At 43.6% G+C, this 26725-nt stretch overlaps 1 protein-coding gene across 1 annotated transcript in view; it reads right to left on the bottom strand.

Annotated features, from left to right (window-relative positions):
• The window catches only part of TJP2 (tight junction protein 2), a 119203-nt gene extending 93792 nt beyond the window's left edge, over positions 1 to 25411 (bottom strand). Inside the window, exon 1 of the mRNA XM_045840316.1 lies at positions 25181 to 25411. The gene's annotated coding sequence lies outside the window, so the exon portion shown is untranslated. The remainder of the gene's footprint in view (positions 1 to 25180) is intronic.
• Positions 25412 to 26725: the final 1314 nt, after the last annotated feature.

The following is a 26725-nucleotide window of genomic DNA, read 5'->3' as shown; positions in this document are numbered from 1 at the left end:
GGGAACTTGCAACGCTCAGCCAGTTGGTTGGTAGCTGGTGGTCTGGGCTTATCAAGGGACTGTGCTGTTTGCAGAGTATGAGGCCAGGCACAGCCCTGCTGGCAGACAACAAGAAAAAGTACAAAAGGAGAAGAAAGTTGGTACCAAATGAACTCCTGGATGTTTTGAAAACTGAATCATGACCTAACATTTCATTGTTTTTTTTTAAACTTGAGAGAAGAAGGTGGGGTGCGGGCAGGGAAGAGAGAGAGGGGGAGAGAGGGAAAAACATGGGTTTGCCGATCCTCTTAGTTATGCTTCATTGGCTGATTCTTGTGTGTGCCCTGAAACCAGGGTTTGAACCTGCATCCCTGGCATATGGGAAGGAGGCTCTAACCAACTACGGGAAGGACACTACCAGGCCAGGGCCCCAATTATATTTTAAAATGAAAAAGTGGCTGCTGTTGAATTCTATGCAATATTAAGAGGATAGCAGGTCCTGAAGCAAAGTCAGTTCTTTCAAATTGATTTTGTTACTACGTTGATTTTTTAAAAAATCGATTCTGCCCTTACCAGTGTGGCTTGGTTGGTTGGTTAGGCATTGTCCACAAAGCAAAGGGTCACTGGTTTAATTTCAGGTCAGGGCACAAGCCTGGGTTGCAGGTTCAGTCCCCAGACAGGGTACGTTTGAGAGACAACCAATTGATGTTCCTCTCACACATCAATATTTCTCTTTCTTTCTTTCTCCCTCCCTCCCCCTCTCTCTAAAAATAAGGAAATAAAATCTTTAAAAAAAATTAATCCCCAGTCAGGGCCACTGTTGGAGTTTGCATGTTCTCACCACGTCTACATGGGTTTTCCCTGGGGACTTTGGTTTCCGTCCATTTCCTCCCACATCCCACAGATATGCACGCAAGGTGAATGGCACGTCCCAATTGTCCCAGTCTGAGGGCATGTGGGTGTGGGTGACCCTGTGATGAAGGGCGTCCTGTCCAGGGTGGGGTGCTGGACAAGGTGCCCTTGCGATCCAAGTTGCTGGGGCAGCTGCGGCCACCAATGACCCTGAACTGGAATCAGCACATTAGAAAAGAATTATCTTTTTTTTTTAAAGATTTTATTTATTTATTTTTAGGGAGGGACGGGAGGGAGAAGGGGAGAGAGAGAGAGAGAGAGAGAGAGAGAGAGAGAAACATCAATGTGCGGTTGCTGGGGGTTATGGCCTGCAACCCAGGCATGTACCCTGGCTGGGAATCGAACCTGGGACACTTTGGTTCCCAGCCCGTGCTCAATCCACTGAGCTACGCCAGCCAGGAGAAAAGAATTATCTTGTTGTTATTCGTCTCTCTTAAATGTCTGTATAGTTCACATTTATTCCAATGTTTAATACAATATTAGAAGAGTTTTGGGTCATTATTGAGAAGTCTGGTAATTTTTTTTTTTTTTTTTAGAAAGAGGGAGCAGGGAGAGAGACAAAGAGACAGAGAAACATTGATGTGAGAGAGAAACATCGATCCATTGCCTCCCATAACCTGCAACCTAGGTATGTGTTCTGACCAGGGACTGAAACTACAACCCATTTGTGCACAGAATGACACTCCAACCAACTAAGCCACCCAGCCAGGGCAAGTCTGGTAATGTTTTGTGACCAGAAATATGCCAAAGGAACTTAACTCTTGTTTATATCAATTAGCCTATGGTAAAATCCATTTTGTTACTCATCGTCTCGCTTAAAGTTTCAGTTTCCAGAAAGTTATCAATGATATGAAGTGAGGACTTACTACATATTGTAGTAATCAGAATACTTCTTAAAAAGAATGAAAGAGATAGTATTGTTGGAAGAAATATTGCCTTTACTATTTATTCCATCAGCCCAACAGAAATGCTCATGGGCAGACTCCCCTCTGCCAACCGTCTACTTTCTCACCACAGAGATCTCTAACAACCGCAGGGAGGGGAGGTATTGGGACTCAAAGACCTTAGGAAGATCATAAAGTTCCAGGTCAAGGCTGTGATGAAAAGCATTCCTCTAGCTGCTTGCTCTGCAAGCTTCATGGTCTGAACCATTAGCATCATTTGATCCACTGGGCTCACCTGAGCTGACAGCATCACCTGGAAGTTTACTAAAATACAGAGTCTCAAGCCCCACTACAACTACAAAATTAAAATCTGCATTTTAACAGACTGATTCTTATGCACATTCAAGCCTGAGAAATAAGATACCAAGGTGCCTCTGAAAGATTAGAACTGATTAGTAAAATGAAAGCAGAAGATAACCCATTCTAGTATATCCAGAAGGGTGATGTGACTTCCAGCTTAGCGAAGGATATTAGTATGTCCAAAGGAAAGCTATTTCAGGTGACAAGGGAGTAGCAAACAAACAAACAAACAAACAAACAATATGGGAATCAGCAAAACACGTTTTGTCTGTGTGCTTTCAAAGTGTTACAGATACAAGGAAGACCTTGTTGTCCTGAGGTACAGTGCTGCTAAGGGAATGTTCTCTTAAAAAAAAAAAGGAACATTCACCTGCCCTTAATAAGGATCATGATGGAATGGATAATTGGACTTCTGTTTGGCTTGACTTGAGAAAATGAAGAGAAGCAGAGATGGTTCTACTTAAGACACTTACTCATTGAAAATGCTGGAAAAAGTTATCTCCAAACAGAAATGAATAATTTGGCAATCCACCCATCTGAATCATGTGAGTTTGTTTAGTTAGGGTGAGTCCCTTGATGAATGACCCTGAGCCTCCAGCTGTCGTCTGGGGGCCAAGCCCTCGACCATGACTCAAATGAGGCCGAGTTTCACACTTGTAAAATTTGCAGGCTAAACAAAAACTAAGAAATGGTAAGTATACAGGCCGCGTGTTGCAGTTCTCTGGTTCTCCAATCATATGTCCTCATCCATCACCACATTCCCTTCCTGCTAAGCTAGACTTGTCCTCGGGGTCCTCCCTGACTTGACACTCTAAGCAGCCTACACATCAGCTGGCGTTGGTGTGCTGCGTGAAATCTATTCACCATCCCTGACAAAACATTCTTCCAGCTCTAATCGCATTAATCCAGGGCAAAGGTCCAGGGTTATAGCATGCCCAATCTCTAGGGGCTACTTGAACAATCACAATTTGATCCTCACAACGATTCCTATAGCCCCCAGTAAGGAACTTGAACCCACATGGACCCTCCCAGAGCCACCATGTCTCTCGTCCCCTCCACACATATAAACAATTCCTTTTACTTTTAAAAAATATTTTATTTATTTTTAGAGAGAGGGGAAGAGAGGGAGAAAGAGAGGGAGAGAAACATCAGTATTCGAGAGATACATGATCAGTTGCCTCTCATAAACCCCCAGTTGGGGGCCTGGCCTGCAACCCAGGCATATGCCCTGACAGGGAATCGAACTGGCAACCTTGCCATTCGCAGACCACCACTCAATCCACAGAGACATGCCAGCCAGGGCTCCTTTTATTTTATTATTTTTTAAAGATTTTATTTACTTATTTTCAGAGAAAGGGGAAGTGAAAGAGAAAGAGAGGGAGAGAAACATCAATCGGCTGCCACTCACACGGCCCCACATGGGGACCTGGCCAGCAACCCAGGCCCACCGCCCAACAGTGAATCCAAGCAGCAGCCTTTCAGTTCCCCAGCTGGCACTCGATCCACTGAGCCACGCCTCTCCTTTCACTTTGTAAGAGAACAGTAACAGGACAATAACAGTAGTAATGATGCTGTTGTCTAGGATTCCATTCTAAAGCATTCCTAAAATTTCTGAAAGAAGTATCTCATTTATTTCTAATAAAAACTACCTTTGACAGATAGGGGAAAAAAACCTACCTAAATCACATGTCTCAATAGCAGCACTATTGACATTTTGGGCCGGATAATTCTTTGTAGCAGGGGGCTGGCCTGTCCATTTTAAGATCTCTGGCCTCTACCTACCACACACTAGTAGACAGGCCCCCTTAAGTTGTAACAAAAATGTGCCCAGACACTGGCAAATGTCCCCTGGGGCACAAATCCCTTCGCTGCCACCACACCCCCCACACCCCAGTTGAGAACCTCAGTAATTACAGTAATTACCTTAGGGATATTGAACTATGGGTGATTCCCCCCTTATTTTTCTGTATTTTCTAACTCTCCCATAATAAATGTAAACTGTACATATGACTTATTTAAAGTAGTGACTTTCTACTTCTTAAAAAGAAATATTATTAGTTACACAGATTCCTTGAATTGATCCTTGGGCAGGTGCCAATGTGTGGCTCACTCAGTTTTGAAAATTAAATTCAGCCCCTAAAAATACCGCCACGCAGGCACCTTAAAGTAAGCTTCTCCTCCATGTGTAATGGAGAAGAGAGGGACTTCTGGGGAAAAGTCAGGACGGAGGCCTCTAATCATGAAGAAAAGAACGTCTAAACCCTTCTTCAATGGGCTAAAACAGCGAGGCTTTAGAAAAAGATGTAACATAAAAACTGCTGTTTCAAGAAGAGTATTTACCTGAAACACAGTCTACACATACACTTTAGTCAGAGAAATACTTGGATTGTAGAAAAAAAAATAAGGCACATTTACATTGCTAGCCCCTGGGGAAAATTTTCAAAATCAGAATATTAAAATATCTGGATGTAAAAATCAGCTCTAGACTATTACACCAGGAATTTTCGAGAGTTATGATTACCATTAATTTCATTACTGGCTGTTTTTTAAATCCGTGTGGGAAGACCGTAGCTGCCAAGTTCCCGATGAAGAACTCAACAGTTACTGCCCTTGCAACAGAGATGACCCTCTTCTCCATCCGGGCCCCCAAACACCCACCACGCACCTTCCTTCCGGTCTCCTCTGCTTACCCGGGGTGCTGCCAAAGGTTCACGTGTCTTCGGCTCTCAGGCAGAAGTTCTCTTTTGTTAAGAGGGGTGATACCAACTGCTGCTTCCAGAATAGCCATGTATTTTTTGTACCTCATCTTGTCTCTCCCTCGCACGACAAGGTCTTGCAAATTTGCGTCACTGTTCAGCTGAAGCAGCTGAAGTAATCTGCAACCCTGGAAGCTGGAAGCCGCTGTGCTTTTGGATGCTCTGTGATCCCTAGCCAGAACTGCTAAACTCTAGGTGGGGGGTAAGGGTAGCAGCCAGGCAGAGGCCAAACCACAGAGAAATAAAGAAAAGGATCACTCAGATTTCCCTGCGATGGCAGTATTATATAAGGCTAAAGAATTCTGAATAAAGCATTAATGAAAATGATCTGCAGGACGACCGGGGTTCTAAACACAGCAATCTAAGGTACACTCCCCAATTAATCTGCACATAAATCTTTGAGGCCGATAATCCTTCAAGTACTAATGGTGAGCAGGAGGTGATTTATCTCAAGGTCTGGTAATAATTGGTCCAAAAAGCCTGTGTGTCACTGGATGAACTAAAATCGGAAGCAGATTTGCTCATTGTACAAAAAAGCTCTCTTTAAAAGGCTGCACTTTGACAAATGAAGGAGGTCCAGTTCTCATTTTATAGCAACACGTTTCTAAATGTTATAATAAGCACTTTGCTTGAGCCAATAGCAAAGATTGAGAATCAAATGTGTTTTGGATTGTTTTTTGTTGTAAAATATATTTTGAATACCTCTAGAACCTAACATGGGTGAGCTCTGCTAGCATGAAAATACATTGTTTGGAAATGTGCAGAACCCACCCCCTTCCCCTTTTTTCTAAGTGTCTCCCCTCAGCTTTGAGGACCTTTCTGGCCCACTTTCCGTGGGGTAAAGCTGGATGGCCCAGCACAGCGGCCCACCTAATGGGCCACAGTACACATGACCTAGATTGGGTCGACCAGTCATCCCTGGGATGAAAATACAGCATTCAGAGAGAAATGCTGTCTCTTTGGAGTTGCTGCTAACCAGGGCTGATAGGAGTTAGGGCCGTTGGCAGTCATGCCTCTCCTCTAGCAAAGAGGGCTCATCACTAGGAGCTGAAAAACAGTGCAATGGAACTGTGATGACACTGAGTTTCTGGATCCACCTATTTTGTGAAATTTGGTTTTAGTTACATTTCTGTCACTCTGAAGGAGTCCTGATTTCTACACCTCCCTGACCTACTTATTCAAGCCATTTTTTCCTATTTAATGTGTTATAGGAGTTAGTTACACTGCTCCCTGCCTAAACAAACTCCTGTATAGAGAGGAACCAAAATAGAAGAGGGAGTCACTATGTACTAATTCTGATTAACTTAGATACACACAGTCAGTACGTATCCCAGGGCCTTCCCCAAGCCCCAAATCTTCAACATTCTCTGCAGATTCTCTTTCCTCAATTGCAAATTTCTTTTTGTTTTTCTTTTATTTTCTTTCAACCTGAATGAACTAAATCAGTGGTTTCCAAAGTAGGGTGCACACATCAACGATCTTTGGGGTGTGGAAAGAAAATATCCAACCATCTAGTTCCCTTTTTCTCTCATTAAATATTAGTTTGAGTATTTATGTTTTTAAAATTCGTATGTACTTTGACCTGGCTGGTGTAGCTCAGTGGATTGAGCATTGGCTGTGAACTAAAGGACTGCTGGTTCAATTCCCAGTCAGGGCACATGCCTAGGTTGCAGACCAGGTCCCAAATGGGGGACAAGTGAGAGGCAACCACACACTGATGTTTCTCTCTCTCCTTTCTCCTATAAATAAATAAATAAATAAATAAATAAATAAATAAATAAAATCTTTAAAATATTCATATGTACTTTGAAAACTAATATATATTAAATTACATCAAGGTGTATAAATTTATAAATTAATGTACTTACATGCATGGCAGTGTTCAGATAGAAGTGTATGAGCAAAAAAAGTTTAAAGGTTGGTAGCCTGACCCTTCAGCTGCTCCCTAAGCCTCAGTTTCCCCATTTATAAGACGAGCGACCCAAACAGATGAATGCTAAGTTATGTTCCAACCACAACAAAAGACTCAGAGCTCCCACTTTACTTGGCCTGCTTGTACAAATAGTCTGACCACAATCAAGTGGAGAAAACAAGGGATAAACCATTTGGACTGGGAATATTTCGTTTCCAGAGCATTCATGAATATCACTCCCACAGACTGTTCAACAAACAACTGGTACCAGCCAGTCACAGGAATTCTTTTATGGGCTGAACTCGGTTGCCTACAGCTGCCATGGCTGAGAAAAGCCCCAATACAGCCCTCATTTAATCACACAGGAAGATGTAATTATACTTACACAACAGGCTTTGTTCTAACAAATTGTGTTTCTAATGACGCGTGATAAAAATTACTATACAATCCTCTCAAATTAGAAATAAAGTCGGAGCTAAAAAAATATATCTAGTTAAACTTGTTACCCACTGGAAGCTGTTTTACTACAGTGAAGGTGACATAATACTTTGTAAATGGCATGTTTTAAAGTTCCATTTTCTATAGAAATTTTTTATGCATTTAACACACAACTCTTACAAACTGGTTCTTAGCGATGCTGATCTCATACAAAATTAAAATTGGGTCTTTCATTAGGAAAAGAATTCTATCTCAGCAGATAATTAGAAAGATCTGCTTTTCTCCCATAAATGAGATTGTTTGGTTTCCTAATTTATTTATTTATTCATATTTTAAAATTGTCATCTTTGTATGAACTCCTTCATAATTCTCATAAGGACAATAACACAGGGAGGGAAAAATCTAGTTGAAATACCCCATCCAGTTGAATAAATCTAGTTGAAATACCCCATACCCCATATGTCATCATATGGCATTTTCTTTATAATTCTGAAAGATTTTAGAAATATGCATTAATTTGGTTAATTACCTGAGTTCTAGAAATTCTTTACAATGGCAACTCTCTGATTAAAAATTACTTAGCTATTTTTTTTAAAATGTAATGCATGATCCAAAATGTCTTTTATATCAGGATGCTCAAAGTCCGTGTCTGAATGATTAAAATAGAACATAAAAATGCACAGACCAGACCGTCATTCCCTTTGAACTGATTATTTCTACTCTGCTTCTGCCAGTGGTAAACAATGGGCATCCTTCTCCACTGGGTATTTTAATGGCTCCCGAGCTTTAGAACTATAAAAATGGAAATGAACTAATGCCACAAACAGGCTATTTTATAGGGTGTGGTCTGCTTTTCAGGGAGCTGGGAAAAGCCTTACTAAAAGTGGGACAGGCAGGAAAACAGCTATTTGGCTCTTTCTTCTTGAGCTCTACTATAAGTAAACCAGATGACTTTATGCAAGTCATCTCATTCCCTGACTTAATATCTTCATATATAATATATCTTTACATATTCACTACTCAGGTGACCCATCAGAACACAGTAAGAAGGTCAGGCTATATGACGTAAAAGAATTATTAAGGAGTTCAAGAAGATTAGTTGCAGCCCTCCTAGATTCAAGCCCCCGTAGCCCGGAAGAGCCCCTTTCCTTCACAGTCATCCTCAGAATACACGACTGGGTTTAAAGTATTACCCTGAACTGGATACCACTAATCAGACAATCCAAGCCTATCTTTCCACTGAACCAAACAGATAACTGAAGTAACCCACTGCCCAGCCCCAGCAGCAGCTGCCTCTTGCCTTTTCCTGTTTCTTGAGTCCTCCTGCTGGTTCTCCTGGCATGAGACCTTGAAGCCCACCTCACCCTTCTGGTGGTGCCCAAGCACACCAACTCCATGCGTGACACAGGGAAAGACAGCTGCAGTTAAATGGGAAGGCTTCATTTGAATCCCACCTCTGCTGAGTAACACCTGTGACCTCGCACAAGTTACTTCACCCTTCTGAACCTACTTCATCCTCTGTACAACTGGAATAAGACCCCACCCCAGGGGTTGTTTTAATAATAAATGAGATGAGGCATACCCATCAAAGGATGTCATGTCCTCATCTCTTCCCTGTCTTCTTTCTGCCTCTCCCATCTGTCCTTCTGTTCCCAACACCTCTTCAAGAAGTCATCCTCAATCCTCATTTCTCTGCAGTCAAGTACAAGGTGCACTTGAAACTTAACCCTCCCTTGAAGCTACTTCATTCAACACACAGGGAAAGAACCAGAGAAGTCCAAGGCTGAGTAGTTTTGTAGGAAAAATAGAGACTGGAAAACAGGCTGGCTGAAAGGCATAGGGAGCCAGTAGTTGGAGTGATCGACGGAAACCCTTAAAAGGGAGATCAGCCCTGACCCTTGTGGCTCAGTTGGCTGGACATCATCCCACAAAGCAAAAGGTCTCTGGTTTTTTTCCTGGTCAGGGCATATGCTCACGTTGCAGGTTCAGTCCCTTGTAGGGGTGCCTGCTGGAGGCAGCTGGTGGATGCTTCTCTTATGTCAGTGTTTCGCTACCTCTCTTTCTCCCTTCCTTCCCCTCTATCTAAAAATAAATAAAATCTTTTTTTAAAAAGAGGGGAACACAGGGCCTTGGGGCCCAGCTCAGGTGGTACCCACCAACTGGAGAGGTTCTCCCTTATAATCTTTCCAGATTTTTAACCTCTGCTACATAATAATTATTAAAAGCAAAAATCACTATAAACAACTGTATGCCAACATATTGGACAATCTGCAAAGGCATCTGAATCAGAAAGGGAGAAGTAGAACTGTCATTATTTACAGATGACATGAAACTATGTATAGAGAACCCTAAAGATTCCACCAGAAAACTAAGAGAACTAATAAATTCAGTAAAGTAGCAGTATTCAAAATAAATATCCAGAAATCAGTTGCACTTTTATACACCAATAACAAACTATCAGAAAGGAAAACTAAGAAAACAATCTCATTTACAACTGAATCAGGAAAATAAAATACCTAGGAATAAATTTAACCAAGGAGGTAAAAGACCTGCACTGAAGAAAAAAATCAAACAAGATACAAATAAATGGAAACATACACTGTGCTCATGGATAAGAAAAACTAACATTGTTACAATACAATGTTAAAATGTCCACACTACCCAAAGCAATCTATAGATTCAATGCAATTCCTATCAAAATACCAATGGTATATTTCACAGAACTAGAACAAATAATGCAAAAAATGTATATGGAGCCACAAAAGACCCCAAAAGACACAACAATCTTAAGAAAGGAGAACAAAGTTGGAGTAATCATGCTACCTTGATATCAAACTGTAATACAAGAGTATAGTAATCAAAACAGCATGGTACTGGCATAAAAACAAACATATAGATCAATGGAACAGAATAGAGAGCTCAAAAATATGACCAATTAATATTTGACAAAAGAGGCAAGAATATACAGTTGGGTAAAGACAGTCTATTCAATAAATGTTCTTGGGAAAATTGGACAGATACATGCATAAAAATTAAAGTATACCACCTTCTTCCACCATGCACAAGAATAAACTCAAAATGGATTCAAGACTTAAGTGTAAGACTCAAAACCATAAAAATCCTAAAAGAAAACACAGGCAGTAAAATCTCGACCATTTCCCCTAGCAGTATCTCCTCAAGCAAGGGAAACAAAAGAAAACATAAACAGATGGGACATCAAACAAAAAAGTTTTTACACAGCAAAGGAAAACATCAACAGAATGAAAAGTCAACTCACTGAATGGGAGAACATATTCACCAATGATATATCTGATGAGGGATTAAAATATCAAATTTATAAAGAACTCAACACCAGAAGAACAAACAACCCAATTAAAAAATGGGCAAAGGACCTAAACAGACACTTCTCCAAAGAAGACATACAGGAGGCCAATAGACATATGAAAAGATGACCAACATCTCCAATCATCAGAGAAATGCAAATTAAAACCACAATGAGATCCCCTCATACCTGTCAGAATGGCTATCCTCAATAAATCCACACATGATAAGTGTCAGTGAGGATATGGAGAAAAGAGAACCCTCATGCACTATTGGTGGGCATGCAGATTGCTGCAGCCACTGTGGCAACAGTATGGAGGTTATTCTAAAACTTAAAAATGGAACTGCCTTATGACCCAGTGATTCCACTTTTGGGTATATAACCAAAGAAACCCGAAGCGCTAATTCAAAAGAATATACACACCCCTCCCTCACTGCAATGTTATTTACAACAGCCAACATATGTAAAGAACCCAAGTGTCCATCAATAGATAAATAAACATAGAAGTGGTGCATATATACCATGGGATATGATTTAATCATGAAAAAGAATGAAATCTTACCATTTGTGACAACATGGATGGTATTATGCTAACTGAAATAAGCCAGTCAGAGAAAGATAAATATCACATGATTTCCCTTATACGTGGAATCTAAATAATGAAATAAACAAAGAAAACACAAACAGGCTCATAAATACAGAAAACAAACTGAGGGTTGCCAGATGGGAGGGGCTTTGGGGGTCTGGGTGAAAAAGGTGAAGGAAGTATAAATTGGTAATTACAAAATAGTCACAGGGATGTAAAGTACAGCATAGGAAACACAGTCCCCAATATTGTAATAACTAGGTGTAGTGCCAGGTGGGTACTAGAATTATTGGGGGGATCACTTTGTAAATTATGTAATTGTCTAACCAATATACACCTGAAACTCATATAAAATAATATTAAATGTCAACTATAACTGAAAAAAAATTTTTTTTTATTTAAAAAAAAGGTGAGATCCGGCTGGTGTGGCTCAGTGGATTGAGCGCAGGCTTGCAAATCGAAAGGTTGCCAGGTCAGTTCCCAGTCCGGGCAGATGCCTGTGTTGCAGGCCAGGTCCCCAGCTGGGAGTGTACAAGAGGCAATGAACTGATGTTTCTCTCACACATTGATGTTTCTCTCCCTCTCTTTCTCCTTCCTTTCCCCTTTCTTTAAAAATAAATAAATAAAATCTTTAAAAAAAAAGATGAGCTGTGAGCATTAGGATCTGGAGACCTACAGAAAGAGGTGCAGAGACCTTGAAGAAAATCTGGAAGACCCACTCTTCTTCTCAAAGCCAGATTCTGTCCCTTGAAAAGGAGTTCATGATCATTGGTTTGTAGTGTGGGAGGCTGGACTCAAAACCTTCTCCTTTCAAGGACAGAGGTTGTAGACCTGAGACAAAGAATAACTGAAAAAGCAATGAAACTTGAGTCACACCAATTCAGGGAGAAAGCATAATTAATGACCCCTTTTTACAAGGAGAAAACTAAGACTCAGGGTTGAAAAACCTGTCCTAGGTCATGCAGCTCCTAAGTGGCAGAGCCAATATTCAAACTACTACCCTGCTCCAACGCCTCCCGGAGTGGGTCCTCAAGCATCCAATGATCCAGACAGAGCATCTGTTCCCTGCTCCCTGGGCAGGGGCTGCTGCTTCCTCTGAGACAGAAGGGTCTCCTGCCCCTACCCTCAGATGCCCTCCTTCCAGCTGCAGGCCTTCCTCTTCCTTCTCCTCTTTCCCAAATCTGCTCTTTCCAGTGGACCCAAGTTCAGAGTTTGTGGCCAAAAACTCCTTCTCCAGGAGGCCCTGCCACCACCATCATCACCAAGTGGGCTTCCCACCAAGGGGTCACTGTGCTCCTTATCCTGTCCCTCATAGGCTGGGTTTTCCCCTGCACACTCTTATCGAGAAAACGAAAGTGAGTTAGTCCCTGGAGTCACTGAACTTCCACACAACCCTAATGGCCCAGGCCCTTAAATGCCACAGGTTCCATCCTGGCTTGTGTGGCTCAGCGGATTGAGCGCCAGTCTGTGAGCCAAAGGGTCATGGTTCAATTTCCAGTCAGGGCACATGCCTGGGTTGCAGGCTAGGACCCTAACAGGGGGCACGTGAGAGCAACCACACATTGATGTTTCTCTCCTTCTCTTTCTCTTTCCCTTCCCCTCTCTGAAAGTAAACAAAAAAAAATCTTTTTTTTAAAAAAAGCCACAGGTCCTTAAGTCACTTTGTTTTACATTTTCCTATAAAGTATTTCTAAATTATCTGCATTTAGCTTCAGTTTAAGACAATTCTCTTTTATGTAAATGGTTCTATTTTTTTTCTCAAATTACAGCTTGAAAGTACTATATATTTTAGGATGCCTGTTACCATAATTTAGTTATTCTTATCATATAATAAATTCTTATAAAAATAAATAGTGAATTTTAATTTAATGAGTCAGCCCACTATACCCTATATAATATATATATTTTTGTGTGAGCAGTTCAGCCACCAGACACCTTCGAAATAGCAAAACATGCCCTCTGCCAGTGGTTCAATGCAATACAGGTAAAAGAAAGGTAAGGCAAGTTTCTTGTTAGTCTCAATAAATTTTAGCTGACTTCAAAAAATCACGTTTTTACAGATCTGTCTCCCTCAGTATTCTGTGGTAACCTAAATGGTAGGAACGATGGGGTATTCATGTTCGTACCTCTAGTGTCCTCCTTGCTCAGGAACCAGCATGCACTAGTTACCCAATAACATGAGGGTTCACTTCATAAGTAAGAGTCAGCAAGATGTACTGGCTAAGGTCTCGCACCCCAGAACCAGGCTGCCTGCATCTGAATCTCAGCTTCACACTTAGCTGTGTGACCTGGGCAAGTCTTTGAATCTCTCCGGGGCCTCAGTTTCCTCATCTGTAAACAGGGGATAATAGCACTTACTTGTTAAGACTGTGGGAGAATCAAATTGAATGAATATATGCAAAACCCCAATTTTTCCACACTCTCAAGTGGACCATTTTGATCTTCCAAGTATCCACTTAGATCTCCTTGTGGCCCTTGCCCTTTAGCAGCTGAGGCACCGGAAACCTCTGACCCACCATCTGGAGGAGTCCTGGTGTGGCACCTGGCCTAACCAGTCCTTCCAGCCTCCAGAAGGTAACAACTGCACACTGCCCAGGGCATCGACGTTTGGACCTCCCACTTTTCCCTGTTCCAGCTCCCCTTGCACCTGTTGCTGGGCCACACTGTTTTCCTTGAGTCACTTCTCAGTACCTAATTATAGATTTGCGTTTACCTGTTTATCACCTGTCTCCGCCTCTAGACTGTAAGCTCTACTCTGAAGACAGAGACCTATTTTGCTGACATTGCATCCACTTCCTATTAAGTTTTTTAGTCCAACCTAATATTCATTCATTCCCTCTCCAGACAACCATTGAGCTCCCTATCAAACACGCTGATTGACACTGGACATATAAACAAACCAAACCATCTCTGTCCAAGAGAAGCACCTAGTGTAATGAAGTGACAACTAACTGCAACCCCGTATGCTGGCAGAGAGACGAGTGACCATGGAACAGAACCATGACAAAGGAGAGAGAGGACAATTCTGTCTCAGGATCTTAGCTTTGCAAAGCCTTTACAGAAAAGGTACTTGAGTTAGGTCTTAATAATACTCTCACAAAAGGATCTGAGGCATCTCAGGAAGAGGGAAAAGTAACATCAAGAGCCCAAAAAGCAAAAACAACAAGGAGTGGTCTCAGACCGTAAGCAGAGCCAGCTGGCAAGAAGGCAGCGCATGGTGCACCTGTGAGCCCAGGGCCTGTGGAGGGAGGCAGCGACGCTGTGTGACATGAGGCCCTGCACAGAGTGGGGAACAGAAGATGTCATTCCCTCTGGCTAACACAGCCTTCCGAGATGATACTGCACTATTATTTATTGCACATGTCCACTGTGCCAGCCACTGAGGTAAGTATCCTACATGTATTACCTTGTTTAGTTCTTACATTAACCCTAAGAAATAGATATAAATTCTCCATTTTCAGATGAAGAAACTCAGGCACCAAGGACTAAGTTATCTGTCCAGAGCCACACAGGTAATAAGTAGTGGAGGTATGACTCCTACCCAGGTTACAACATTCATGCGTGCTGACACCCACTGAGCCTCAGTAGGCATCCCAGAGCCCTTAGTATGCCCTCATCGCAATGAAATATAATTGCCTCTTTATTTGTCTCCCTGGAGAACGTGGGTCTCATGAGGGCAGAGACTTTGTTCTGCTAATCACATATCCCTAGTACCTGGCACAGTGCCTGGCAGAATACAGCCATCAGCAGTGCAAGTTAAGAGGAAATGAATGCATGAATGAACAGGGCTTTGGCCTCTGCCAGTGTGTACTCTTGCCCTTCTTCTCTGTTCCTGTAGTAAAGGAACGCCACATGTCCTGAAACCAGGATCTGAGTGCAGAACCCAAGGCCACTTTTGCCCCGCCCCCCAGCTTTGGCCAGAAGGACCAAGTTTCTGAAGCACAGACTTTGGCAGCTGCCTGGACAGACCCTTCTCCAGTGCGGGGCATCCACCACCACCCTCACTTTCCGTTCTCATCACCGTCTGTGCCTGTGCAGAAGAGTTAACGTCCTCCGAAAGGCCTGCCTACAGGGTTGGCCCTTGGCTGACATCTGGGAACCTGGATGTTGGGAAGGCTCCCACCATTCCCAGGACTGACAAGAGTAGCTCCCTGTCCCTAAACTATTTGCAGAAACAATGCAGTTTATGATAAACACCTGCTTCCTTCTGGGACTCTGAACGTTGGGTACATCCTACACAGAATATGCCAAAGTAGTAAGTCCCCAGAACAAACCCTGGGCACTGAGTCTAACAAACTTCCCTGGTCGGCAACATTTCACACTCATTGTCACAAGTTGCTGTTGGAAGTAAGCATGTCCTATGGGACTCCACTGGGAGAGGATGCTGGAAGCTTGGGCCTGGTTTCCTCAGACTGCACTCAGTGCGCCTTTTCCTCTTGCTGGCTTCACTGTAATAATCAGTGGTGAGTACAACTATATGTGAAGTCCTGTGGGTCCTCCTAGAGAATCATGGGAACTGGGGGTGGTGGTAGGGCTCCCGAGATACTATCTCTGCACAGAAGCATGATTGTGAAATATTTCCTGTAAGTCCAATCCTGTCCACTAACCAGAGGACTCACACCCAGGGCCTGCAGGGGCCAAGCAGTAATGGAAAAGTGTGTGACCGGCTGAGAGGGATTAGGGACAGAGGACAGTCTAAGGTAGGCAGCTGCTCTCAGCCCCTGACCACACCAGCAAGTCCCAGACAGAGCTGGGCAGTTGGTGTACAACCACAGATAACTAAATCCTTTCACTCTGCTAATAACAAGTGACCCCAAAGAATAACAGAGAACCCCTTGGGGCAGGCTTTGCACTTTTTCCAAAACCCAAGAGAAATGCCTTACATGCACAAATACAATGAGGATTCCTTTAAAATAAAATATACAATAAAATGTGGGGATGTTTGCCCAGACTTTGTGAAGCCACACCAAGAATGGGGTACAGCTCCATTTCAGAGGACCCAACAGCAGTGAGTCACTACCCTTCTTGGATTTCTTTTGCGTAGCAAACCTGACCTTCATAACATGGATTGTCAGCACCCACTCTCAGAATCAGCTTATACAAGTTATGCTAAGGAGACCAGACACACGGTAGCACAGATATTAAAGCTGTTGGTTTGCAAAGCTTGGCTTGGTTCCAGGTTGATGATGATTAGCAGTGACAGGCAAGAGGAGGGAGAATGCTCAGTCATGACTCCAGTCTTATGAAGGGAAAGTCCACACGTGGCCCCAAGCAGCACATCCTCCTACCAGGTAATGCTGGCCTCCGTAGAAGTGAGTGATAGAAAGGTGAGGCCTACACAGCTACCACACCCACCATCCAGGGGACAGCCCAGCCCTCCTCTGCAACCAACATCCCAGATACATCCTCATCCCCCATTTACAACGGTTTACAGTGGGTGCGGCCCTCGCTGGCCTTGGTGTCCTCATAACCTCTGCCCATTCCTTCCCCATCTCAGAGGCTTTTCTTCCTCCAGCCGCCCCTCCCCACCATATCTCTACATTTCAGTCCTCAGCACTTTTCTACGCACTCCCCTATGTACCCTCTCCCCTGGTGTCACTAGGCTCCTATATGCACGTGACGCCCAGGCCAACCTCGAGCCTACCCATCCCCCCACTCTTGCTCTGGTCCTACATTTCCAAATGCCTCCAAACCATAGGTTCTCGAAGTGTGCTGCCCAGACTGGCAGCATCAGCATCACCTGGGGACTTTCAGAGATTCTCAGGGGCAGATCCTCAGGCCCGCACCCGAGACCTACTGAATCAAAAACTCTAAGAACTCAGGGAGTGGGGCCAGCAATGTGTGTTTTAACAAGCTCTCCAGGTGATGCGGATAATGGTTGAGAAACACTGCACCACACACTTCCACTTCCCTATCCCATGTCTGTCTCAAATGGAAGTAATGTTCTTTTTCTAATCCAGCTGATTTCCCTATTCTCTTAATATTGCCTACATTGACCAGTAATACATCAAAATAGTGCAACCCAAGTGAAATATAGTGGGCCTCCAAATGCAATAGGTATTTTGAAGATCCATTATTGACTTGTAAAGCAGAGCTACATTTACAGGTAGAGCTACATTAAATGTAGAGTGTGTAGTGCTACATGCACTAGGCCAGGCCTAAGGCAAACAAAATAATTTCCTGCATGGCTACAGAGAAAAAAAAACACTGCCAAGCAGCTTGAAAGAAAGAACGAAAATGTACTAACGCATGCAAAAATGTCCAGTAGTCTACCTTCTTTTTTGGAGTACATAAAAGTAAAATAAAGAATACCCTAATAAAATACATAAACAATTTATTAACATGATTTTTAAATTACATTATTATATATTTTAATAAGTAGAATGTACAGATGTCAACCAATATCAAACACTATTTTGTAAAGCATTTAAAATGTCCACCATTGGCATCAATGGATTTTTTTTTTGTATGTCATTAACATCTGAGACAAACATGCTTTTTTAGTGGGCATTAAATCAACATGTAGAAAAATATGTCCCTGACTACTTATTCCCCCTCACCTCCAAGAAGCTATGTGTTCGTTAATTCTTCACTCAAATCCTATGGAACATAAGATACTATAATACATGCTCTAGGCCAGGCCCTAAGGCAAATAAAAAGATGAGCCAAAACTGAAATTAACTTCAAAAGAGCAACGGACTAAATTTACATTTTAAGTATTCTTCTACACCATTGAAACTAGGGAATCTATTCAAAAGTATTTCCTCTTTATCTAGTCTTTCCTTAGAAAAGAATGTTTAAAAAATCAGGAAAAACTAGCACATGAAAAGATGTTCAAAGTCAGTAGCCATCAGAGAACTGTGAATGAAAATCACTTCAGGACTTCTGATCAAGATGGCAGCGTAGGCAGATATGGCTGATGTCTTCGAACCACATCAAAATTACAACTAAAATATAGGACAAACACCACTCAGAACTGTCAGAAATCAAATAGAATGGAAGTCTGACAACTACAGAATTAAAGAAACCACATCCCTTGAGACTGAACCTACAAGCCGGTGCCATATCTGAGACTCCATCAACCTGGCTAACAGGGTTTGACCCCAGAGACTCTGCCCCACCCAAGCTGCTTTTCCATATGAATGGCTGATCTTGGCTCATGCTTCACAACTTCCTAAATCCTATCCAACAAGCAACAGCTAGCCTTAGTGAGCCCCAGGCCCAGCACTAGCAGCAACCAGCCTAGATTCACAATTTGGCTTCCCCTGGGAACCTCTAAGCCCAGCACAAGCAGCAGCCATCTCAGATGTTTTATAGCTCAGGGAGGGTGGCTCCAGGCAAAACACAGGTGGAGGCTGACCTTGGCCTGCACCACCCAGGAAACACCAGGGCCAGCGCACCCAGGGCAGACCACATTGGAGATCCACCACCCTGCCCCTGCAGAGCTGAACCTCCACAGAGGATAGAGGCTGGTGGTCATTGGCCTGGGTAAATCCCTCCCACTGACCTGCCAACAGCAAACAATGCTCAACTACAAGAGGTGTGTGTACTCAGCCCACATGAAGGGCCTACCTTGAATACCCAGTTTGGGTGATAGGGGAGGCTGTGCCTGCAGGACACCTACTACATTAGGCCACACTGCCAATACAGGGAGTCAAAGTAGCTCTACCTAATACATAGAACAAACAGAAGGAGGTTGCCAAGATGAGGAGACACAGAAACATGGCCCAAATGAAAGGACAGATGAAAACCCCAGAAAAAGATCTGAATGAAATGCAGATAAGCAATCTATCAGATGCAGAATTCAAAACACTGGTTATAAGGATGCTCAAGGAACTTAGTGAGGACCTCAGCAGCATAAAAAAGATCCAGTCAGAAACGAAGGATACACTGATTGAAATAAGGAACAATGTACTGGGAATCAACAATAGAGTGGATGAAGTCAAGATTCAAATCAATGATATGGAACATAAAGAGCAAAAAAAAATTTTTTTCAGAACAAGAAGAAAAAAGAATCCAAAAAAATGAGGACAGTATAAGCAGCCTCTGGGACAACTTCAAGAGGACCAACATTTGCATCATAGGGGTACCAAAAGGAGAGAAGAAAGAGCAAGAAATTGGAAATCTATTTGAAAAAAATAATGAAGGAAAACTCCCCTAATTTGGGGAAGGAAATAAACATGCAAGTCCAGGAAGTACAGAGTCCCACATAAGATGGATGCAAAGAGGCCCCCTCATAATTCAAATGCCAAAGGTTAAAGATAAAGAGAGAATCTTAAAATCAGCAAGAGAATAGAAATTAATTACCTACAAAGGAGTTTCCATAAGGTTGTCAGCTGATTTCTCAAAAGAAACCTTGCAGGCTAGAAGAGAGTGGCAAGAAATATTCAAAGTCATGAAAAGCAGGGACCTACAGCCAGGACTGCTCTACCCAGCCAAGCTATCATTTAGAATCAGAAGGCAAAGAGCTTTCCAGACAAGAAAAACTAAAGGAGTTCACCATCACCAAACCATATTATATGAAATGTTAAAGAGACTTATTTAAGAAAAAGATGAAGATTAAAACTGTGAACAATAACCTGGCTGGCGTAGCTCAGTGGATTGAGCGCGGGCTGCGAACCAAAGTGTCGCAGGTTTGATTCCCAGTCAGGGCACATGCTTGGGTTGCAGGCCACGGCCCCCAGCAACTGCACATTGATGTTTCTCTCTCTCTCTCTCTCTCTCTCTCTCTCTCTCCCTTCCCTCTCTAAAAATAAATAAATAAAATCTTTAAAAAAACTGTGAATAAAACTGTACTTGAACAATAAAAAATGTTAAAAAATATAAATAAATAAAAAAACTGTGAAAATAAAATGGCAAAAAATAAAAATCTGTCAACAACTGAATCTAAAAAACCAACTAAGCAAATAGAAAGAACAGAGAACCATGGATACTGAGAGGGTTTTGATGGTTGCCAGATGGCAGGGAGGTGTAAGGGAATAGGTAAAGAGGTGAGGGAATTAAGGACAAGTAAGTAGTTTCAGAATAGCCATGGGGATATAAAGTACAGTGTAGGGAATGGAGTAGCCAAAGAACTTATACGCATGACCCATGGACATGAACAATGGTGTGTGGATTGCCTGAGGGATTGGAGGGTGCGGGGTAGTATCGGGGGAAGAGGGGAAAATCAGGAGAACTGTAACTGGATAATTAAAAAAAAAAGAAAACCACTTCACACCAACTAGGATGGCTAAAATAAAAACAGATGGACAGCAAGTGTTGGTGAGAATGTGGAGAAACTAGAAACCTCATACACTGCTGGTGGGACTGTAAACTGAAGCAGCCACTTTGGAAAACAATCTGGCAATTCCTAAACATGTTAAATATAGAACTGTCATATGTTTTCCACTTGCGGGTATGTACCCAGAAGAAATGAAAACATATGTCCGCATAACTTGTACATCGATGTTCACACAAGCATCAATCCTAATAGCCAAAAAGTAGAAACAATCCAAATGTCCATCAAGAGATGACGGCACAAAATGTGGTACGCATACAATGGAATATTATTTGGCAACGAAAAGATTAAAGCACAGATACATGCAACAATGGAGATAGACCTTGAAAGCATTATGTTAAGTGAAAGAAGCCAGACGTACAGGTTCCCATGTTACGTAATTTCATTTCTAGGAAACGTCCAGAAGAGGCAAATCCATAGACACAAAGTAGATTAGTGGTTGCTTAGGGCGGGGGTTGCAGGGCATTGGGAGTAGCCAGTCAAAGGGTGTGGGAAGTTTGTGGAGGAGTTCTGTTCTTTTGGGGGCAATAAAAATAAAATTGACTGTGGTAAATATACTCAAAACCAATAAACTATATGCTTTAAGTAGGTAAATTGTATATGTGAATTACATCTCAATACAATTGTTGTTATTTTTTAATGGCCTAAAGCTAGAAGAGAATTTAAAACTTGGTTAATTAAAAAGTGTTAGGTAACTCAAATCTGTGACTTTTTCTGTCTCCTTTGTACTGTAAATCTCTCCCAAATGATGATGGCATTTTATTATCATTTGACAATTTACAAGCACTTTTACAAATAAGGCTCTTTTGAGTCCTTACTATAATCTTAGAAGAAGATAATTATCTTCCCCTAATTTTATATTCCAGGATGTGGCAGCTCCAAGTTTAAGAGGTTTACTCCTGCTCAGTCGGCTGGTCAAGGTAGATGTCAGTTCTTCCTGGGCCCTTTCTCCTACACTGTGTAGCATCTCGGCTGTCAGGTAGATACTGTCGAGCCACAGAGGGCACGGCTGACCAATCTCAACAGAGAGAATGCCCAGGGCTTGATTTTTCTGGGAGCTGAACACAAATGCTACATTCAAGTCAAGTATAATCACTCATCACAGGTCTTGTAGTACCTTACATCCCAAAAGATATTAATAAACACACAGATTCTTGGGATGGAGGGGAGTTGGCATGCAGAGATTTATTATTCTACATGGAACAACCATGGAGAGAACCATGGTCTAGACTAGGAAGATTTAGGCTGGCTTCAGTTTTTTCATCTGTAAAATGAGGGGGAAAAGAAATACCTCTCTCAATGTCACTGTAAAGATTTAGTGAAAATATATCTGAAAATACTTGATTCACAATAGGAACTCAACCAATGTTCTCGGACGCTAAATCAAGCAGTCCAACGCTTTGATCTCTCCTATGGAGACCAGGGGGTTCTTTGGGACAATCGGAATTTTGAACTTCAGATCTTGACAAAGCTGATCAATGTCAAAAGGTGTTGGCTGGACTTGGCACACCTGTGTACCTTCAGATTAATGTTCGAACACCTTAGTTTGTATGTGTGTATAGGTACATTGTTTATTTGAGCAACTCCCAAACCTAAATACGTACTGGAACCACCCAAGATTCCACAGATTCCAATGCAGAGATTCTCACTCAGTCGGTCTGCAGTAGTCGGGACAGTTCCATTTTTAGTAAACTCCCCAAGTGATTCTCAAGGCATCACTGAATCATTGACAAAACCAATCACTGGATGCTGTCTAAAGCATTTTTTCCTCATGGGTGGACTACAAAATAGCATTTGCTCACCAAATAAAACCCTGAACTATATAGCTATTTCAGAAGAAAACATCATAGATGAGGGGAAACCTTTTCTCTTTTGCCTTATTAGAATGAAAAGGAAATAACAATATAAAATTATGGGAATGCAAGGGTCTCCTGAAGTGGGAGAGTTTTCTGCCAAACTCTGCCATCTGAATGATCTCCATTGGTCATTTCAAAGGGCCTTTTCAATCAAAGGAAACTGTAAGTTCCTTCCCATAAGCTGATAGACTCGTTGTGATGAAAGCCAAACTACAAGAAAAGTCAAGGGTCTCAGAGAAAAAATAAGCTGGGAAGAATCTGAAGAATTTGCCTCTATTTGGCTACTTACTAAATCTTCCCGTGATCCCTGATGGCTTGTGTGTTCAGAACCACATTTCTGATCTGTAATGATTACTCTCTTACAACATAAATGAAACCATTTTTCTTAGTTCACCAATTCACATGTACGTCCTCACCAAAAAGCACGTTCTCAAGCAAGCTGGACAATCGTACGTGGATTCAAGCAGATGACTTTCATTCTTACAAGGATTTTCTAATTTATACAAACATTTTTACAACTAGAAAAAGAGTCGTTGGACCATTAGACTCATTTAATATTAAAACTGAAACAAAAGACTCTGGGGTAATTTAGAATATTATTTCAAATCTTCCTGAAGTCTTGCAGTACCCTCGTCCTATATACTAAGCACCAACTTTTTTCTTGAGGTTTATTTTACTTTCAAAAATGAATTTGAGTCAATATAAAAAAAGCTAAACCCAATATAAATAAGCCATCTAAAATAAAGCCAGTCAAAAGCAAGGAGATAGATTTTACCAGGCTTAGTTAAGTGAGCATAGTCTGAGCCCTTGACTGCCCCTGTCCTCTCCCGCCAAACCCAGAAGGAAACCCTCACGGGCCAGGGCTGCAGCTATTAAAAGAAAGCACGGGCACTCGAAGAATCGGGAAATAGCAGGGTGCCTTGTCCACCAGGCAAGAGAACAAGGAATCTCCAAATGTTTACATTTTGTGAGCATGACTTTACTTTTACTTTACATTCCTAATCCACCTTTTCTGTAGCCTACAAAAAAGTATTAAGTCTCCAGAAGCTCAGGGGCTGGAATGAAGGGGAAATGGAGTCTTGTTTAATGGGGACAGAGCTTCCCCTTGACGATGAAAAAGTTCTGGAAACGAATAGTGGTGATCGTTACACAAGATTGTGAATGTACTCAGTGCCAGTGAACTGTGCACTTCAAAATGGTCCAAACGGTAAATTTTATGTTGTGTATATTTCATAGTAGTAACAGTAAAAGAATAAAAGTATGGAGAAACAAAAAAACCTCACAAGCTAGTATGCTAATCACAGGTCCAAATCTTGCACGGAGCCTGCCGCCCTGGGGTGGAGGGGCTGTGACCCACACTAGCTGTGGCCCACGAGCTGTGATGTGTTTCTCCTGATCTGGCAAAGAGGTTCAAATGTAGGACTGGATGCAAGTGTATTATATAATCTCTTCCTTACACCGAACGGAAAACCTAGACTAGTGCTTCTGAAACGTTAATATGCAAACGATCCCTTTGGGATCTTGATTCAGTGGGTCAGGGTGGGATCTAAGATCCTGTATTTTTAACAGGTTCCCAGGTGATGCCGCTGCTGGACCGTGGACTTCACTTGAATCCACGCGTCCTCAGAGCACTTGAAAGCAAATGTCACTCTGTTTAACCATCTAGAACCAGGTCCTCTCACCGGGAAACAGGTTGATCATATCTTTCAAGCAAATTGGTTAAGGACTTAACTTACCCACCAATCACCCTAAGTAAAAATGCCTTGAGAAACTTGGATAGTAGGCCTGACCAAAGGGGGCTTCTAGGAGTAGCCACCCATCCGGGGGTCTAGGAATCAGCTACCGACGATAAGGATGGTTGAGAGAGAGGCAGCTTTTCGAAAAGACCTCACGCGGACTCCAAAACAGTCTTGAAAATACCCTTCTCAAGCGCGAAGAATGCCTGGAATTCAATGGCCTTTATCCAACATAAAGATTTCCAACTTAGTTTTGACTGAATTCCCTATAGCAGAACCTTACAATGCAGCCCTAGAAAACTGACAACGCCCAGCAGCCTGCTCACAAGCTCGGCCCCTCCCTTACAAATGGGCAACAACAACAAAAATGCGGGTTCTCCAAAGCTTTGCGCGCTGGGTGCACAGCTCTGAGGGCTGCGCGGCACCTCTCGGACTGTGGTCAGCCTCTCAGGTGTGCGGAGTTTTCAAGCCTCGCAGCTCCAACTCAGCGGGCAGCTCAGGCAGCCCTACGTGCTTTCAAGTAACCCTCGACCGTCTAAACCAAGCCACCAGCTCCTGCCCCCTCCAGGTAGTACTGCAAACGCTGGCAGTGCCAACAGAAACTCAGAGGCCCTTTAAATCTGGTTAAAGAGGAGCGCAACAGGAAGTGAGACAATTCCCATCCCTTGGGGGAGATGGCGCAAGGCCAGACAGGAAAAAGAAAGTGGCTCCCAGGTACCTGTAGTTGCCCTAGGTGCGTGATCGAACCCACTTCGAAACGATTACCCAAGAGAAACCCTACAATGCACTGTCGTCCCCCCGGGGGTGGGGGAATGGGGAGTAAAAACATCTAAGTATCCCCCGGAAAGGAAACAAAAAATAATAACGCTTAATAAAGTGGACACCAAGGTAATCGGATATGGGGCGGGGGCATCAACTCGCATTTACTCGCGCTGCCCCGCACCTCCGTCCACACGACGGATCGAGGGCTCAAGCGCTCCGCCACACCCGGCAAATCTGTCCCTTGCCAAAGTTGGGGCAGGGAGAAGGTTTCCTAGCGACGCCAGAGCCGGGACTGCCCCGCCTGGGGCGGCTCTATTTCCGCGGGGTGGCAGGCAGCGCCCGGACGCTCCGCCGGCGCTCCCCGGCCAGGGAGCGAGAGGGCGGAGGGTGCAGTACTCGCCTGGAGGCGGGGGGCGGCTGCGGTCGGCGGAGTCGGGTGCGGGAGACGGGCGGCTCTCGGCGGCGCTGGGGCGCGCTCCCACGCGGCGCCGGCTGCTGGGCCGCTGCCCCCTGCGCTCCCCGCGCGCGTCGCTGGCGGCGCCTGGCCCGAGCCGGACTGCAGGAGGCTGCCCCGGGAATGGGCGGGCTCAAGTGGCCTTCGCGGCCGCTCCTGTGTATTATTGTTACTCGGGCTATTTCCTGTTTGGAGTTTTGAGAGAAATAAAAAAAAAAAGTGTATCCAAGGTGGGGCGCAGAAAGCGCAGGGCGGCGGCGAGGCAGCCAGTAGCCGCTCAGAGGGGACGAGGGTGGGCAGCGCTGTCACCTGCTTCCTCGAGACCTGGAGGGAGGAGACTCAGCTTACTGCAGTGTTACTTTGGGGTGTCGAGAAGGTCCTAGGGAGGACCTCGCACACGCCACGGAGCGGCGGGGCAGGCGTTGCGGCCCCAGGGACCGCCTAGTCACCTCAGCCCGCGCGCCCACTGCCCTGCCTCTTCCCTCACATGCAAAACTGCGCTGAACTTTCTTCCCGCGCACGGCGAGCGGAACGCGTTGTGCTTCTTACATTTTTTCTGACCGGGTATAGAACCACAACCTTGGCAGATCGGGAGACACTCTAAACCAACTAAGCTACCCGGCCAGGGTCCTGTGCTTTAATTCGTGCCCAGGTCGGCTTTCTAATCCTCTCCTAGATTGTGCGCTTGAAAGGCGGTGGCTCTGGCACTCTTCAAAACACTGCAGGAGGGATGGTTGTGGGCCATTGTGTGTGTGTGTGTGTGTGTGTGTGGTGGTACTCGGGTCTTTGTTTTGCTGGCGGGAATGGTTGGGAAGCAGGGTAACAATGTTGGTGGAAAGTTAACGTCTGGGATCAACTTCCGTTCCCCTCCCCCACAACTTCACCCTTAGCCGGGATCACCGGGACCGAGGCCCTAATCCGGAAATACCGGTTCCCCCCGCTGGGACAATAGGTGAGAGTGGGAGTGCTAACCCGAGAGCCTGCTTAGTCACAGCCGGAACGCTACCCCGCCGGGAGGCCATAGGCTCCCTACTGCCCAAGCCTGCACCTGGCAAGCAGGCGCTCCTTTCTCTTAGTCTGGTTAAAAATCCTGTTAAGGTGATGGGGAGTTATTGTTCTAATGCGTGCGGAGTTTCGGTTTGGGATGATGAAAAAGTTCTGGAAATGGATGGTGGTGTTGGTTGCCCAACTATGTGAATGTGCTTAATGGCACTGAATTGTATGCTTATGAACGGTTACTTTTGTGTTGTGTCTATTTTGCCACAGTAAGAAGTATTCCTGGTAAGGTCAGGCCCTCATTCGTTCTAGACAACTTTGCTTGCGACTGCCAAGCCCTCCTCCCCTCCTCCCTCCAGGAACCTTTGCCGGAAATAATGGAATGAATAACAGTGCTTCTTAGAAAACTCAGGTTCATTTACTCGAGACTTCTGAGGGTACCTACTAACAAATCATTCCAGGAAATGAGTAGATTGAGCCTAGAAGACAGTACAA

The sequence above is a fragment of the Phyllostomus hastatus genome, unplaced genomic scaffold (assembly GCF_019186645.2).
Source record: "Phyllostomus hastatus isolate PE091 unplaced genomic scaffold, TTU_PhHast_1.1 phas_contig_34, whole genome shotgun sequence".
In the NCBI taxonomy this organism is placed as follows: Eukaryota; Metazoa; Chordata; class Mammalia; order Chiroptera; family Phyllostomidae; genus Phyllostomus; species Phyllostomus hastatus.
This window is presented reverse-complemented; position numbering and strand designations above follow the sequence as displayed.